The following is a 19126-nucleotide window of genomic DNA, read 5'->3' as shown; positions in this document are numbered from 1 at the left end:
CACTGAACTTTGCTTGACAAAATGGTCCTTCAGGTCCTGCTTCACAGGAACAGACATTCTACAGGACACTAAAAAAAAAAAAAAAAAAAAAAAAAAATGACTGAGAGTCTCTAGCCCTGTGGGCTGAAGACAGATGCCCCAACTTTACAACAGAACTTTAGATGACTGTCCAGGCTGCCAGCTGTCTCTACCCTGCAAGACTCTTGAAAGTTGCTTGCATCCTTCTCCCATTTCTCAGGAAGTATTATATCCTTCTGAGGTCTTTGATGTGGTTGAAGACTAGATAGTTATAATTTCCTCAGTTATGATAAAAGATGGGTTAGATATAAAACCTTAGACTCACAAATATAAGATAGATAGGATGTCTTCTTTAATATTGTAACTGTAATTCTTGTTTGATAATTGTTTTGTTATATGTAATTTTACTATGTTAAAGTTAAAACCTTCCTTTTTGAAAAACGAGTAAAGGGGAAGTGCTGTGGATATCGTTCTGTATAAATAAAACACTGATTGGCCAGTAGCCATACAGGAAGTATAGGCAGGTCTAACAGAGAGGAGAATTGAGGGAACAGGAAGCCAGAGAGAGAGAGAGACACTGCCAGTCACCACCACGACAAGTAACATGTAAAGATGCTGGTAAGCCACGAGCCACATGACAAGGTATAGATTTATAGAAATGGGTTAATTTAAGATGTAAGAACTAGATAGCTAGAAGCCTGAGCCATTAGGCCAAATAGTTTAAATAATATAAGCGTCTGTGTGTTTATTTTATAAGTGGGCTGTCGGACTGCCGGGGCTTGGCGGGACCCGGAGGGAAAATTCTCCAGCTACATGACATGGATAAAGATTTATATTACAGTTTGGTTATGCAGTTCAAATGGACTTATAAAGTTAACAGATGCCTTTTATCTACTCAAACACAGAACAAAAAGTCATCTTTAACTTACTTGTGCAAATTGCACATTCCATACTTATATTAATGTAGATATGTATGTTACCTTTAAAAGTTTGTGTGTTTTCAGAACAGGGGGACCAGACACCCATAAAAGCAAGTAGCCCAGGTGGTCCAGCCTCAGAATGCCTCTATTGCAATTTCCCCAAAATTCTACATCTACAACAACTTCAAAGCTGCTAGCTGAGATGGACCAGTCTCACAGACCATCCAGCCAGAAATTCAGATAAGCCTTGCACTTTCTCATCACACTGAGACTGAATAACAACTAATTCTCTGAGGGCTTCATCATTATCTTAATTTTCTCAGGGTTCCCTAAGGATGCTATAATGTTCAGACAGCAGGAGATAAATTTAAAAATACAGTGCCTACATTCTGAAGAGGTGGGATGGGTGAGTTTCAGTCATTCAGTAGGTCATGAATATTTGTCATTGTTTATGGGGATTGGTTAAAAATTATTACTGGTCATGGTAATGGAGGAAACTATGCAAGGGAGGTATGATTCAAGGATCTCTTTCTGGAAGAAAAAAAACAGGAGGATATGGAAAGGATAGGATAAAAGGGTAGACTATTGAATCTACTTTAAACTAAAAACCAACTATTAATCTCAAATATTTTACATTGGTATGAATTTTTGTATATTGATACAAATTAAAATTATTTTATTAGAACATACTTCATATATGTTCCTGCTCTTGTTTAAGATATTTTTGTATATTAATATAAATTTAAGGTTATTTTTGTTATACTGTAGATATGTTTCTACTCTTATTTAAGGTATTTTACCTAGGTAGTTCATTTAAAAATGTAATGTATGGTGAGGTAGTGGTGGTGCATAGCTTTAATCCCAGCAGTCAGGAGGCAGAGGCAGGCAGATCTCTGTGAGTTCGAGGCCAGCCTGGGCTACAGAGTGAGTTCCAGGAAAGGCACAAAGCTACACAGAGAAACCCTGTCTGAAAAAACAAAAAACAAAAAAATTAAGAAATACAGGTTAGTAGTTAATCATTCATAATAAGCAAATTTGCTGTTATGTTAGGAATGTTTTTGTGGTTAAAAAGAGATATATTTTAGATAGATTGGTGGTCTTCAAATGTTTCAGAGACCTACAGAATATGACATTTAAGATGTTTCAATAACGTCAGGCTTTTCATGACAGTGAAACATGTCTGCTCCTGGTAGTAGCAACTTACATCAAAAAAGGATGATGAGCATTGATGAACCCCTATATGGAGTTTGTTTTTATTGTGGCAAAATTAGCTACTGGGCAAGAAACTCTGCTTGCTTCAAATACTAAAAGTATTCTGTCCAAATTGGACAGGCAGGACACAAAAGGTGACTCCTGAACTTTACCAAGACAAGGTAGAACAGTCTTTCAAAAATTTCCTCCTCCATAAAGAAATCTGTCAGATATTCTAGGCCTATAGGCCAATGATGGATGCCCTAGCATTGCAGAGGAATCTTGGCTGACTGTCCAGGCAGCCAGCTGTTTCTGTCATTTCTATAGTTTGGGAAGTTGTTTGCTCTGTACTTCCTGTTTACTCAAGTAATAGTATATCCTTCTTGGGTCTCTGATGGAATTGAAGATGAGATAGTTATAGTTTTCCCTGTTACCAAATTCAGAAAAGAAACTCACAAAAAGGTATAAAGTATGTAAGTTTGAGAGACATAAAAGCTTAAGTTGTTTATCAAAAAAAATCTTTTGAGATCTAAAGAAATAGTTTTGTGTTTCTAATCCAGGTTAGGATAGAAAGTAAATCAGGTACAAAACTTTGGACTACCAAGATAGGATAGATAATGGAGTGTTTTCTTTGAATTTGCCAATGTTAATGGACTGGGCATTATGAATGTAATTCTTACCTGATAATTGTTCTTTTTTGTATATAGTTTTACTATGTTAGAGTTAAAACCTTTCCTTTTTATTTAGACAAAAGGGGAAATGTTGTGGGGTATTTTACACTGTGTGAAAATGTATTGCTGTGATTGGTGTAATAAAAAGCTGAATGGCAATAGCTAGGCAGGAGGTATAAGTGGCTCTTCAGGGCAGAGAGAAAGGAAGTAGGTGATGAATCTAGGTGTACAAGAGATGCTGGAAGACACAGAAGAAGCAGGATGGGTTGTTTGTGACAGAACACAGATTAATAGCAACAAGTTAATTTAAGTTAAAAGAGCTGGTGGATAAGCCTATACTAAGACCAAGCTTTCATAATTAATAAATCTCCATGTCATTAATTAGGAGCTAGCAGGACAAAGACTTGTTACAATCAATGTATGCCAGTACTCAGATGATTACTTCTCAATTTTTAATATATTTTAAATATCTTTGAGGTGTGTATGTATATATGCATGTGTGTGCTTGTGTTTGTGACATGCATATGTGAGTACAGATTCACATTCCATGGTGTACAATTAGGTGCCAGATGATCCATGATAGGCATGATAAGAGGTTTACCAAATCTAGGTATCTAGATGGTCTCTCTCAAGGATTCCCAAGGTTTGACCAGAGTTTATTCTATATTCAGTCATGTTAAAAATATTAACCATCACCATTTCACCCCTTGTTAACCTGACACCCATAACACTCTTCCCCTTGTCATCAATTCTCATGGCCATCTCATAATACAAAATTCATTCACTAAAACTTCATAGGTTCTCATAATCTTTAAAAATTCTAATTTATTTAGAAGACTAAAAGCCTAAAATCTAAATCTTATCTGAAACTCAAGGCAATCTTTTTGCTATGAACTCCCATAAAAGAAAATTAAAAATTTATATATTCCTAATATACAATGACAGGGAATAAACATTCTCTTTACTAAATGAAGAAATGGGGACACAAAAGGCATGACCAAAGTAAAGACCAAAAACCATGCAGGGCAACATTGCATCCTTCAGTTCCATGTTTAGTCTCTAGAGCTTATCAAGAACTCATCTGAGTTCCAAAAGGGTTGGGTGGCCTCATCTATCCAGACCTGCTTCTTGCAATACACATAGCTTTTCCTTTGAATCACCTCCCTCCAAGGTCTGCAGCTTTCCTAGGTAGATGACTAATGGTTCTGGAATATCTAACATCTTGCACTCTCTCCATTGTCTCCAAAACCAGTACCATATGGTGAATGGTGCCAAGTTCTACTGCCAGTTCCAGATGGAGCATACTCTCTCCCTGGACCCCAGTTATAAAAGTTTAGGTATTTTCAACTATGGGTTTCACTTCATAGTTGCTTTCAGAGAACATGGAACCCCTTTGGTGGCATTCAATGAATTTGAATTTTACAAGTTTTAGCTTTTTATTTGTCTGTGTCTTTCTCTCGAGATAACTTTCATATAATACCAATGAAAAGCAGGTTTCTCTTTACCACACAGCCTCTATTGTAGCATGTCGGAAAGAGTTATCACAGCAACAATACCACTTCTTGGTGTCATTTTACTTGTTTATTTTATTCATATTTACCTTTCTCATTACTGTAAGAAACTACCAGACAAGAGCAAGTTATGGAATGGAGGGTTTATTTTGACTTACAGTTCCAAATTATATAGTCTATCATGATGGAGAAGGTGGGGTGGCAAGGTCTTGAAGTGGCTGTACATCTCACATCCCTATTCAGGAACAAAATGATGAATACTTATAAACAGCCCATCTTATTCAGTCCAGGACTCCAAACTATGGAATGGTGCTGCCAATTTTTCAGTGTGTTGTAGATGTAACCAACCGTCTTATTAAATAAGAAACACAGAGTCGATTCAGAGAAGAAAGCCAAGAGGTCAGAGCTAAGAGCCTTACCCTTCCTGCTTCAGCGATCCTCTTCAACCAAGAGAGCTCTCTGAAGCTCCTGTCTGTTCGTCTTTATGTAGACTGTCTGTTCTGTCTTTTTATTGGTTGTAAACCCAAACACATGACTGCCGCGTCACTGTCTGTATGTACAGCCTTCCAGGTCCTCTATGGTATTGAGATTAAAGGCGTGTGTCTCCAATGTTGGCTGTATCCTTGAACACACAGAGATCTACCTAGCTCTGCCTACCAAGTGCTGGGATTAAAAGTGTGCACCACCACCGCCACGCTCTTGCTATGGCTCAAATAGCTCTGACCCCCGGCAACTTTATTTATTAACATACAATTAAAATCACATTTCAGTACAAATAAAATACCATCATAGTGTGTATTCTCATTTGCTAACATAACATAGATGTCCCTCACAGAGATGTGTAAATTTTTTTTGTTGTTGTTTTTGTTGTTTTTTTTTTTTGGTTTTTCGAGACAGGGTTTCTCCGTGTAGCTTTGCGCCTTTTCCTGGAACTCACTTGGTAGCCCAGGCTGGCCTCGAACTCACAGAGATCCGCCTGGCTCTGCCTCCCGAGTGCTGGGATTAAAGGCGTGCGCCACCACCGCCCGGCTGAGATGTGTAAATTTTATACCCATAGTGGTTTTATATCTTGTCAAGTTGAGAATATTAACCCTGATAGCCATATATTCAAGGATTAATTTCTGAGTTCCTTCTTCTATCACAATGTATTTGCAAGATATACTAGTTCAGTAGTAGCATGAAGGTTGGGGGAGAAACCAACCTCTTTTTTATTAGATTTAAGGCCCACTCCATGCAGGAACACAAACCTGACATTTTAATAAGGCCAAGAACGTGAGAATAGATAGGTCATGGGCCCTAGCTAAAAAATATATTACTGTTATTCTGCTAAAGCAACATAGCAATAAGAATACTCCTGATGGAATATTGTTATATTCATAGATGGTTGCAATGTCCAACCCTCCTCAGAGAAGCTTCTTCTTGCAGTACATGAAATTTAACACAGAGACTTACAACTGGACTGCATGCAGAAAGTGAAGGACTTTGGACCAGAATGTCTTTATTGCATCCTTCCTCTCAAGACTCATTAATCTATGTGGAAGAGGAGTTAGAAAAATTGTAAGAGCCATATGTTGTAAACAACATCAAGGAAGGTGTGCTTTCATGTTCTAGATACAACAAGGCAGATGCACGTATGGACTAACAGGACTATGACAGCATGCACATGACATGGACAAGCTCAAGCCAGGCAAAATCTAAGTATGGAGGAGGGGAAGTGGGTATGAAGTTCCACTCCTAACCAAGAAACTATTCACAACTGACAGCTACTGGGAGATGAAAAATCAGCTGTTGATAATTGTTTTTTGGTTTGGTATTCCCACCCCCCAATGGAATAATACTGCATCACCAGCCATATTCCAGGATAAAAATCATGTTCAGGAGTAGTTGATCAACGCTAATTGGACATTATTTTATTTGTGTATTGTTGGTTTTTTTTAAGAGAGAGAAAGAACATGAAGTGTATGGGTAGGGAATTGGGCTTTGAGAAAACTTGAGAAAGGGGAAAGAATATAATCAACATGCAATGTATGAAAAAATCAAAGAATAAATTAAACAGGACACTAATTGGTTAAGTAAATAATTGTCATGCATTCTTCTATATTTTCAAAACCATGATTCTGAGTCTTGGGTATAAGGTGGGCATTTACACAAAATAGAAAATATATTTTCATTGCCTATTAAAAAGAATAGATCGAGCCGGGCGGTGGTGGCGCACGCCTTTAATCCCAGCACTCGGGAGGCAGAGGCAGGCGGATCTCTGTGAGTTCGAGGCCAGCCTGGACTACCAAGTGAGTTTCAGGAAAGGCGCAAAGCTACACAGAGAAACCCTGTCTCGAAAAACCAAAAAAAAAAAAAAAAAAAAAGAATAGATCATTGGAACATTATGGAAAAGGTTGATTGCATTAGAGTGCACTGATAACTAAGAAATAATAATACAAAGGAACAAATAGAAGCAACTGACACACATTTGTGCTCACACTCCCTGTGTTTAATGACTTCAGATGAGGTATCCTAATTAAGAAGCAAGTTGTGCTAGATCACCTATCAGCAGCAGGTTACTAGATGTTAATACTTACAGTCTCCTAGCACATGGACAGAATAGCACAAAGTACTTAAATCATCTGTCCCAGGAAAGTGGTCTATCAACCCAACCAATAAAATAGGGGAAACGGTAGAATTATAGAGATAGAAAAGTTATGTGAACATTTAGAATAAAAAAATTAAATTTCTTAAGAAAGAAAAAGAGAAAGCTTAGAGGAGCATATTCTTCTTAAATTTTTTACTCATAAAAAACCCACACAGACAAAAAAAACCCCAAGAAGATAGTTCTGAAAATACTATCTCAGATTGGAAGGACAAACTTCATAAATGAATAATTAATTGTTTTACTCATAAAATATTATTTGATTTTAAGGTTCTATTTACATAACTATACTTAAACATAATTTCAGCATTAAAACTTAAATGATTGCCACTCAATTATATGTTTCCAAAAATATCCTGGTCACTAGTTATTGTGGTGATATGTTGTGTACCCTAATGAATTTGCCTGAAGATCAGGGAACAGAACAAGCCACTAGATTAAACAGAAGACAGGCAGTGGTGACACACACCTTTAATCCTAGCATTTGGGAGGCAGAGATCCTTCTAGATCTCTGTGAGTTCAAAGCCATGCTGGACTACATGAGACTGACTCAGTCTAGGATAGAAACAGAGACAAACAGTGGTGGCACTCATCTTTAATCTCACTACTTGGGAGTCACATGACTTTAATCCCAGCACTAGGAAAGTTGAGACAGGTAATGATATGGGTGGGTGGAGAAAGGTATATAAGGTGTGAAGAGACAAGAACTAAAGTCTTTCAGCTGAGGAAAGCTTTTCAGGCTGAGGAGTTGTAGAGGTAATAGATGGCTTGTTTCTTTGTGTCTCTGATCTTTCAGCATTTACCCCCAATTTCTAACTCTTGGTTTTTTATTAAAAGACTATTTAGCAATTCAAGTTACAAGTTATGCTGTTATATATAGACATTTTATAAACACTGAGTTTAAAAGTCTTATTATCACATGTGCTTTGTAAAAAAAACAGTATTTAGATACTTTAATGTGAGATGATTCTGAAACTATTGGGTATTTATTCTTAATTCTTAGAAATGTATAGGAAAGAAACTTTTCCCCTTTCAGTTTTAGATGTGAAAGGGAGAAATATCCCTGTGTATTCATGCGGATTTTTATTTCATTCATATGTACTTAGCAAAAGACATTGATTCTTTCTCATTTTAATATGTAGCTGAGAGTACCAAACCCATTCTTTAGTGATCATGACAAAAGTAGGCTGGTAGAGTGGGTTGCTAGGAAACCAGTGTCAGCATCATCCATGACCTTGCAAGACATAAAAAATAAGTATGGATTTATTAAACTCAGTGGTATATTGTCTGACTTAGATAAAGCAAAAGTGTTTCAGGGTATGAGGGGTTTTCTGATTGTTTTATTTCATTTCTAGTAGTTTACCACATTTCTATTCTAACTTTCTCTTCTTTACTCTACAAATGTGAACACATAGGGTCATGCGACTCACTTTCTTGCAGCCTCTGGGTGTCTCAAAGTTTTCGCTTTCGTGCATTTAGGCTTAACATTGTCTCTTAGCTAACAAGAAACTCTGGCAGCAACATCAGCAGATTCTGAACCTTTTAAAGGCAGATTCTTCATACCAGTGCTGTAAGAAATAGAGAAATTCATTCTACTGGGAACAACACTATGAAAAATGTATAAACACCACAAAGTAATTTTGCTATCACATTCAGCATGTTTTCTTGAAGCTACATTTTTCAGTTTTCACAATGAAGGTGGCTTAGGTTAAACAATCTGCTGCAGGAAAGGACTCTCACTCTGTCATCTTACTGCCATAACTTGCTTTGAATTTGTTTATTATCTGGATTCATGGAGAAAAGTAACAACAGACAACGTGAAATTAGAAAACCCTAAGTATCCTGAAACACTTAGGAGAGATTTGGGGCCTGGTGTATGCTTTTGAAATCTCAAAGCATACCCCTAGTGACACACCTTCTCTAATAATGCCTTATCTAATCGTGGCCACTTCTAATCATCCCCAAATACTTCAACTAACTGGAGACAAAGCAATCAGACATATGAACCCATGAGACCATTTTATTTTAAACCACAGCCTTCCACTTCTTGACACACATAAGCTTGTAGCCATACCATAATGTAAAATGCATTTAGTTTAACTTCAAATGTCCCCATAGTCATTCAGTCTCAAGGCTGCTTAAAATTCCAAAGCCCCAAGTCTCTTTTGAGACTTGAGGCAATCTAAGAAACATAAACTTCTGTAAAATCAGAAAGTAAATTACATACTTCCAACATACATTGGCACAGATTATACATTACCATTCAAAACACTGAACCAAAACAATACCAAAATTCAGAGGCCCAGAGGGCAAACTTTAAATTCTGCAACTCAATGCTAGATGTAAAAGGGCTTGGATAGCTCTCCATTTCTAGCTTTGTTGCTACAATCCAGGGTTCACCTTCACAACTTCACTCAATGATGCCTCTGGGTGTCCATGGAGAGAACATCTCTGACATATACCTGGCCTCAGTGGCTTTCCTTAAGCACCAAGGAAGTTTCCACACACCTTTTCTTTCCATCTTGACTCTAAATCTAGAATCACATGACTGAAGAAGCCAAATTCTTCTCCTTGCCAGGTCTGGAAGCTGACCCACTCCTTGAAATACATTGTCATAAGCTCTTCCTTGTTTTTTAGGCATAGGAAATCACTCAGACCTTTTCCTTTCACAGATTTCAGTATTATCTCAGCAGGGTCTTTACTCCATTAGCATCAGGCTTTTGTTTAAACCTTACATCTACTTGAGCAAAATACTTGGTTCCAACATTGAATTTCCTAGTGCTCCTTTTCTCCTCAAACTGCATTTTGTGTTTCGTTTTGCCCTGTTTATTCCTTTTCTTTGTACATCTGTGTAAGAGTGTTCACTTATAACCATGTGACATAGTCAATACTAGGCTATCTTGAAATCTCTATCAACGACATTAATTCAAACTTTTCAATTTAGTCTCAAGCTGCTGATATTCCTCCCCTTTGAAAGGTCTTCAACTGGGCCTTCATAGTCTACCTCACTCTCAGCGCTACTGTCTTCAATTCCCAATTGGGATGTTCCACTAAACTTTACTTAAAAGATTCAACTGCTTTTCTAGTCCAACATCCCAAATTTTTCTAATTTTCCATCAGACAGTATGATCAGGCCTGTCATAGGCATACCACTTACTTGGTACCAACTTCTGTCTTAGTTACTGCTCTATTGTTGGAGACATCAGGACCAAGACAATTCTTATAAAACAGCGCTGGCCAATAGTGGCGCAGGCCTTTAATTCCACCAGTGGCAGAGCCAGGTGGATCTCTGTGAGTTCGAGGCCAGCCTGGTCTACAGAGTGAGATCCAGAACAGGCACCAAAACTACACAGAGAAGCCCTGTCTCAATAAACAAACAAACAAAAAGCTTATTTTTTCTAATTCTATTTTTTTTATTTAATTAATTTACTTATTTTACATCCAGACCACAGCTTCCCCTCCATCCTCTCCTCCCACTTCCTTTTTCCCTCCCCCTCAATTCACCCCTCCTCTGTTTCTGTTCAGAAAGGACAGGCCTCTCATAGGTATCAGCAAAGCATGGCACCTCTCCTTGTATTCAGACTGGGCAAGGCAATCAATCCAGTATGAGGAGTAAGTTCCCAAGAGGCAACCAAAGCATTAGGGCCAGACCCTGTTCCCATTGATATGAGTCCCACAAGTAGATCAAGCTACACAAATATCACATATAGATAGAGGGCCTAGTTCAGTCGCATGCAGGTTCTCTGGTTGTTGATTCAGACTGAGTTCCTATGAGCCATATCAGTTGTTTCTGTGGGTTTTCTTGTGATGTCCTTGACCTCTCTGGATCCAATCATTCTTCCCCCCTCTCTTCAGCAGACTTTCTTGAGCTCAACCTAGTGTTAGGCTGAGGTTCTCTGCATCTGTTTCCATCAGTTGCTGGATGAAGACTTTCTGATGACAATTGGGGTAGTCACCAATCTGATCACAGCAGATGGAGCTCAAGCTATGCATCCACTATTGCTAGGAGTATTAGCTGGGGCCATCCTTGTAGATTCCTGGGAGTTTCCCTTCCACCAGTTTTCTACCTGACCCTAAAATGCCCCACTTTTCCAGTTATCTCTTTCCAAATACTTCTCTTCCATTCACCCCAACCTGATCCATCAAGTTCACATGCCCACCCACCCCCAGTCCACCTACAAAATCTTTTCTATTTCTTCTTTCCAAGGAGATTCAGTTGTACGCCCCTTGGGTCCTCCTTGCTACCTAACCTCTCTGGGTCTATGGATTATAGCATGTTTACCCTTTCCTTTACAGCTATTCTCCACTGATGAGTGAATACATACCAGTTTGTCTTTCTGGGTCAATGTTTCCACACTCAGAATGATTTTTTTTTCTAGTTCCATCAATTGCCTTCAAATTTCATGATGTCATTGTTTTGTTTTTAACAGCTGAGTAATATTCTATTGTGCAAATATACCACATTTTCTTTATCCATTCCTCAGTTGAAGGATATCTAGGTAGTTTCCATGTTCTAGCTATTATGAACAAAGTTTCTATGAACATAGTTGAGCAAGTGTCCTTGTGTTATGGTTGAGCATTCTTTGGGTATATACCCAGGAGTAGTATAGCTGGGTCTTGAGGTGGATAAGTTCCCAGTTTTCTGAGAAACTGTTATATTCGTTTTCAAGGTACAAGTTTGCACTCCCACAAGCAATGGAGGAGTGTCTCCCTTGCTTCATATCCTCTCCAGCATAAGCTGTCATTTATGTTATTGATCTTAACCTTTCTTGGAGGTGTAAGACAGAATCTAAAAGAAGCCAAAATTATACCATGGAAAAAAAAGAAAGCATCTTCAACAAATGGTGCTGGCATAACTGCATGTCAGCATATAGATGAATGCAAACAGGTCCATATCTAGCACCCTGAACAAAACTCAAGTGGATAAAAGACCTCAACATAAGTCCAGAGACACTGAGCCAGATAGAAGAGAAAGTGGGAAATAGCCTCGACTGGATTGGCACAAATGACAACTTCCTGAATAGAATATCAGTAGCACAGACATTAAGATTGATTTGTATTTCCCTGAAGGTTAAGGGTGTTAAACATTTCTTTAAGTGTTTCTCTACCATTTGAGGTTCTTCCATTGAGAATTCTCTGTTTAGGTCTGTACCCCATTTTTTAATTGGATTATTAGAGTGGTAGAATTAACAGTAAAAATGGCCATTTTACCAAAAGCATTCTACAGATTCAACATACTCCTTTTCAAAATTCCAACACAATTCTTTGCAGACCTTGAAAGAAGAACACTGTATCAGGGTCCTTGTTGTTATTCCCTTTGGGGGCGGGGGCCAAGTAGGTGCAAAGTCAAACCACACAGACTCTGGGAGAATGTTGAAACAACAAACTCAGTTTATTCAGGAAGAGGCAAGCCTTATATACCCTCCACCCCACCTTGGGGAAGGTCTGATGAATATGCATCTGCTGGTGTGACATGGCTGCCTCTCATTGGTCCAGGTCATCTTCAGATCCAGATCATGTTTCAGCTGCTGTTGCTAAGATCATCAGGCAGACCCAGGCTGGCTCTCAGAAAGTATCTTTTCTACTTGTTTGGGCCGTCTAGCCCTCAAGCCCGTTAAGGATGAGTCATCCCACATATCCACCCCTTTTTATTATTTTATAGGACATGCTCAGTGGGAGCTAGGGTGCATTGCCCTAACCTTGTTGACCCCACCTCAGGAGAGCTCAGCATAATGGACTGTGCCTGTCTTAGATTAGCCTGCCAAACAAGCTCGTATCCGTCATTGACTACCAGCCCTGGAAGAGCATCAATCCTGGAGAGCTGTCTGGGTGGTGGGCTTTAGGCAGTAGCCTTCAGTGAGCCATGCAGGCATTATCTCTCTAGGAGTACTTTGATCTAGGAGTCTGAGAGCCAATAAAACCTGTAGGGTCACCTTTGTGGCCGCCTTCTGTTGGTGAACCTGTTGTAGAAGATATCTGAACAAGAGAAGGATTAGTCAAAAATTTCAATCTCAAGGACATGGATGGGACCCCAGACATTTTTATTGTGCCAATCAAAGTCCTTCTGGTAGTGTATAATCGACCTTGTAGGGGGTGAGGCAATTGCTTAATATCTAGGTTCGCATGCCAGTCATGACATGACCTTTACTAATGCCACGGTAGCAGAGCAAATCATACATTACCCCTCTGAAGCTTTTTTTTTGTCCAAAGTCTCTTGGTCTGTTGCCGGATGCACATCTCCGGAGGGTACCTATATCAGTGTGGTGGTATTCTGGGGAAAAATACAAGCATATCCTCACCCCCGGGTTAATAGGGAACAGAGTGTTGCCACTAAAGGATGATGGGAGCCCTTCAATGCACCAAGGGCAATGGTATCTCCCAAGGCAAGTAAATAAGCGTGTTGTCCAATTTGGTCTTGTGTGTCAGGGTTAACATATGGTCCTTGGCCTGTGAGCATCTCAAGAGAAATATCGATGTTGTACTGTATATTAAAATGAGCCTGAGCCTCGGCCTGGTCATCATAGGCAGCTCGCCAATTAAGGAAGACTGCAGGCTCCAACGCAGCCTTCATCAAATGATGCCAGTCATAATAAGTCTGTAAATGCATTGCCCATTGTCGTAGGGCTTGCTCAAAATACGGTGAGTCAGGACCTGATTCATTAGCAGCCTTACGGACCAAAGACAGGTCTTCAAGAGGAGTAGGTATCCATGGCTGGTTGGCCGCATTGGGGCCCACATTAACTGGAAACGCCATGGTGTGCATGTGTGGCACCATAGGTAGAACAGGCTGGGAGGTATGCAGAGCAGCTATCTCAGCAGGCAGACATCCAGGCAAATCACTGCATGGATACTGTAGTGGCGGGGTAGCCGCTCGAGGCATGGGGGAAACAGAGAGGGGCTGCCAGTGTAGGCTTAGATGCTGCTGCAAGCATTTCCTCTCTCTTTCCATCCCTTTCCTTCACTTTACGTCTATTCTCATACCTCTCCTTGTCAGCAGAGGCAGAGGAAATATCAGTCATGGATGGAATGAAGGCAATAGATAAGTTAGTGTTACATTGTCTCTAGTAGTGCTTATTGTGGGCCTCAGTAGAGGATGACTTTAGGCCAGCAATTATAGTCAACAAAATGGGCATAACAAACAACTGGAGAATTACTCCTGAGGCCACTTTCCTCTTTTTGGCCAGGAACAGAACTCTCATCCAAAGATCAGGTTCCCATATGTTCTCTGAAGAGATCCATGGAACAAGCTCCACAGCCTCCACCCAACACCTTTCTAGTTGTGATGTTGTAGCCCAGAGCCCCTGGCTGGTTAGGAGGGACGTAAGGGCTCCAGTAGGGGCCTCTTTACAGCGAGGGAAGAAATTTCCCATAGTGTTAGAAGGTAGGATAAATAACAGTGACTGTGGCTCTGTTTCCTGAGGGTCCAGCCCTTATAAGGAAACACTAGGCAAGCCTGAACAAAAGTATGTGCCACCCTACTGTACAGACAGACTCACAAACAAGACAAACAGAAAGAAGAAAGTGGGGATCCCAGCATTTACCTGCTGAAAGGACCGAATTTACACAACCAACGTAGAGGGGCCTACTCACCCAAATATACCGCTCAAGGGGGCTTCTCAACCAGCGCCGCACATGAGTAAAGGGAGACAAACAGACCCTGTTCAAGTATCAAATTTCCAAGGTTTAGGCACCAGATGTAGCAGGGTCCTTATTGCTGTTCTCTTTGGGTGCGGGGGCCAAGTAGGTGCAGAGTCAAACCACACAGACTCTGGGAGAATGTCGAAACAAAAAGCTCAGTTTATTCAGGAAGAAGTAAGCCTTATATACCCTCCACCCCACCCTGGGGGAAGGTCTGATGAATATGCATCTTCTGATGTGACATGGCTGCCTCTCATTGGTCCAGGTCATCTTCAGATCCAGATCATGCTTCAGCTGCTGTTGCTAAGATCATCAGGCAGACCCAGGCTGGCTCTCAGAAAGTATCTTTTTTATTTGTTTGGGCCGTCTGGCCCTCAAACCCGTTAGGGATGAGTCATCCCACAGAACACTCAACTTCATAAGGAAAAACAAAAAGACCTAGGATAGCTAAAAAAAAAAGAAAAAAAAATCCTGTACATTAAAATAAATGCAGGAGGTATCACCATCCCTGACTTCAAGCTCTACTGGAGAGCTATAACAAAAAAAACAAAAAAACAAAAAAAACAAAAAACACCAGCATGGTATTAGCATTAAAACAGACAGGTAGGTCAATGGAATTGAATGGAAGATCCAGATACATATGCACACACTCACGGACACCTGATTTTTGACAAAGAAGCCAAAATTATAACATGGAAAAAAGAAAGCATCTTCAACAAATGGGGCTGGCATAACTGGATGTCAGCATATAGATGAATGCAAATAGGTCTATGTCTATAACCCTGCACAAAACTCGAGTCCATGTAGATCAAATAACTCAACATAATCCAGATACACTGAGCCTGACAGGAGAGAAAGTGGGAAATAGCCTTGAATGCATTGGCACAGGAGACAGCTTCCTGAGTAGAACATCAGTAGCACAGACACTAAGATTGATGGTTAATAAATAGGACCTCATGAAACTGAAAAGTGCTGTTTAACCTTTGTCACCGTGGCTGCACTTTAAACTACCAGTGGCCCTGCTACTAGGGCTGTAGCCTGGGGGGAGTTCTGTTCTCCAAGCTAGTGGCTCTGTTGCTGCTGCTAAAGGCAGCTTTAACTAAGTCTCTATCATTTTAATAAAACTCAAGAGAAAACCTGCAAGCTCAGAGTGTTAGAGTAGCAACGGGCTAACTTTCTCATTTAGCTGGTGTCCCCAGAAGCCACTCTCCTTCTACACTGCCCTACCTTAAAAAAAAAAAAAAAAAACCAGACAAACTGCTAAGCTCCTCCCTGCTACGTTCTGTGAACTAGTTGCTAACCCCATCTCTCTGAGCCCAGGTTAATTTTATTTAGTTAATGCATATGCAACACATCTTTACATAGTTAAACAAATGCAGCATAAACAAATGTAACACATCTTTGCCTAGCTAAACAAATATTCTACATTTCCCCATTTTTGTCTAAATAAATGTTTTAACTTTAACATAGTAAAACTATATACAATAGTAACAGTTATCAAGTAAGAATTACACTTATAATATCCATCCCTTTGCATTTGGCAAATTTGGAAAAATCATTCTATTATCTATCCTTTCTGGATGAGTCCAATGCCCTCTACCTAATTTATCTTCTATTATAACTACAGAAAACTGTAACTATCTAGTCTTTAACTCCATCAAAGACCCCCAGAAGAATATATTACTTGAGTAAACAGTAAGTGCAGAGCAAGCAACTTCCAAAACTATGGAAATGACAGAGATACCTGGCTGCCTGGACAGTCACTCAAGTTTCCTCTGAAATGTTGGGGCATTCATCTTTGGCCTACAGGCCTAGAATATCTGGCAGACTTTTCTATGAAGCAGGAATTTTGAAGGACAGTCCTGCATTGTTTTGGCAAAGTTTGGCAGTCACTTTCCTTTGTATCCTTTTAGAGACTTTAAAGGTCACTGTTAGGAATGGTTACAGTTCACTGCAGAAAACTTAAACATTGTAAATGTCATATGAAGCAAATCTCAGCGAGGTTAAATGATCACATTCTATTAAATATATCTAGGGTACATAAACTTAACTCCTAGTTACCTATTTCAAACTTAAGTTCCAAATCATATACAAGAAGCTAGATGAAGCCTATTTCTAGAATTAGTTAGTATGACCATTAATACCACAACAGGAAGTTGGAAAAATATATATTATATATTCTTATAATTTTAGAGCTAATATTTATACCTTAGAGATGAGTGACAATAGAACAGACCCTAATTTTGGTTTTCTTCTGTCCCATACCAGGTAGCTCTTCTGACATGAAAGAGATTGCTGTGGGATGGTCTGTATGTCAAGTGTGTTGCTGATTGGTCAATAAATAAATCACTGATTGGCCATTGGCTAGGCAGGAAGTATAGGTGGGACAAGGAGGAGAATTAAGCTGGGAAGTGGAAGGCTGAGTCAGAGAGACACTGCCAGCCGCCACGATGACAAACAGCATGTGAAGATGCCGGTAAGCCACGAGCCATGTGGCAAGGTATAGATTAATGGAAATGGATTAATTTAAGCTGTAAGAACAGTTATCAAGAAGCCTGCCACGGCCATACAGTTTGTAAGCAATATAAGTCTCTGTGTTTACTTGGTCGAGTCTGAGCGGCTCTGGGACTGGCAGGTGAGAGAGATTTGTCCTGACTGTGGGCCAGGCAGGAAAACTCTAGCTACAAGAGATTTTGGATTTTCCTTTAACAAGTATTCTTGGGTTTAGAGAGGGAGAGAGCTATGCTCTAACTTCAAAATCAACTTTGATTTTTAATTGAATTGGGATAACAAAAAGAAAATGTGCCTTTTATATTTGTAAACAGCAATAGGAACAACTATTTGGGAAGATTTTGAAATTTTATCCTGTTAGAAATGTGCTACAATATTAGGCCAATTTTAATCCTTTTCTTGGGTCAATTCATCCTTCTTCTTCTTCAGATGTGTCATTCATTCAGTAGTCTTCAAATTCCTTAACTGGATGCTTTTATTCCCCTAGAAAGACAAAAACAAAAACAAGCCCCAACCCTAACTTTGAGGAGTTCCTTTTCTGCCAGATTATATCTTTGTTAAGACAAAATGTTTTGTGGCAACAGAAAAGCATTATTTTTTACTAATAAAAATTGTTATTACTTATTTTTTCATAACTGATCAAATGAAAGGCATTTGTTAGTCTTATAAGTTAGTTTAGATTGAATGTCCAAGCTGTTTAATGAACTATCACCTCTCCTCATCAGGAAGGCTCTCCTTCAAGATCTTTATCAATCTTGATGGTACCCATAGCTTTTCTTCTTCTGTGGAAACTAAAGCAAAAATCTCTTCCCCGGTGTAAGACTTATCCTGGTTTCCATTCTGAGGTTATCACATCTTTAAAAATCTGATGTTTCTCAGCAGCTGTCATTCCCTCAACAGCATTCAAAAAATTCAAAATCAACAAGGCATCATACAGGATCTAGACTTCTTGTGTATTTCCCATCTTTATGTGGCTTATCCTTTTTATATTATTTTACTCTTTCTTTAAAGACTTTATTATTTTTAAACTATTTTTCTATTACTGTCTATACCAGTTTTCTTTTCTTTTCTTAAGCCTATGCACATTGTTGAACATAATGTAACCTGTTTAGAGAATTTTTCTGTCTGAATCTGGCTTTACTAAGGTCCTGCCACTGTGTCCTTGCAGTATTTTCTGATGTGAGCTAAACCTTAAACTGTTAAGTAGTGGTGGCCAGGCCCTTTGCAGGTGGCTCTGACAGCTGTCCCTCCCCATCTCCATCCATGAGAGATTAATGCCTTGTGGGACTAGCCAAGAGCTACATTTTTTTAATCTAAAAACTGCATTCAGTCATCCCAGCTTTGGGATGCTGATGTCCTACATGGTAGCAGCATTTCTGCATTTATTTTCTTTTTCTTTTTTCTTTTTTTTTTTAACTTAGCTTGCTGTTTCTACTTTACCTGTCACTGCTCAAGTGCCTGCTGCATGGCAGAATTGCACCTCTGTACTCTACCAGCACTGGGCTACTAGGAAGCCGTGTCAGGGTTTTTTTGTTTCTTTTTGTTTTGTTTTCTCTCTTTTTTTCAGCCTTCTAAGGCCCTATGTGTAAATATGGGCTCCACATTGGAACATCAAAATGCTGTTTACCTTTGTCACAATAACTGCACTTTAAACTACTAGTGGCCTGGCTACTAAAGCTGTAGCCTGGGGCGTTTTCTGTTCTCCCAGGCAATGGCTCTGTGGATGCCACTAAAGGCAGCTTTAATTATACCTTTGTCATCCTAATAAAACTGGAGATTCAAAGGCTAGGGTGAAAACCTGGAAGCTCAGAGAGTTAGAGCAGTAACTGGCTAACTTTCTCTTTTAGCTGGTGTCCCCAGAAACTACTTTTCTTTCACACCTCCCCAACTAAAGAAAACCCAGCTAAGCACCTCCCTGCCACTTTCTGTTAACTAGTTGGTAACCCTGCCTCTCTGAGCCAAGGTTATTTTTGTTTAATTAATGCAAATGCAACATATCTTTACATAGTTAAACAAATGCAG

This window comes from Peromyscus californicus, unplaced genomic scaffold (genome assembly GCF_007827085.1).
Source record: "Peromyscus californicus insignis strain IS unplaced genomic scaffold, ASM782708v3 Scaffold_4__1_contigs__length_199733344, whole genome shotgun sequence".
In the NCBI taxonomy this organism is placed as follows: Eukaryota; Metazoa; Chordata; class Mammalia; order Rodentia; family Cricetidae; genus Peromyscus; species Peromyscus californicus.
The sequence above is the reverse complement of the archived record's forward strand: the minus strand, read 5'-3'. Positions refer to the sequence as shown.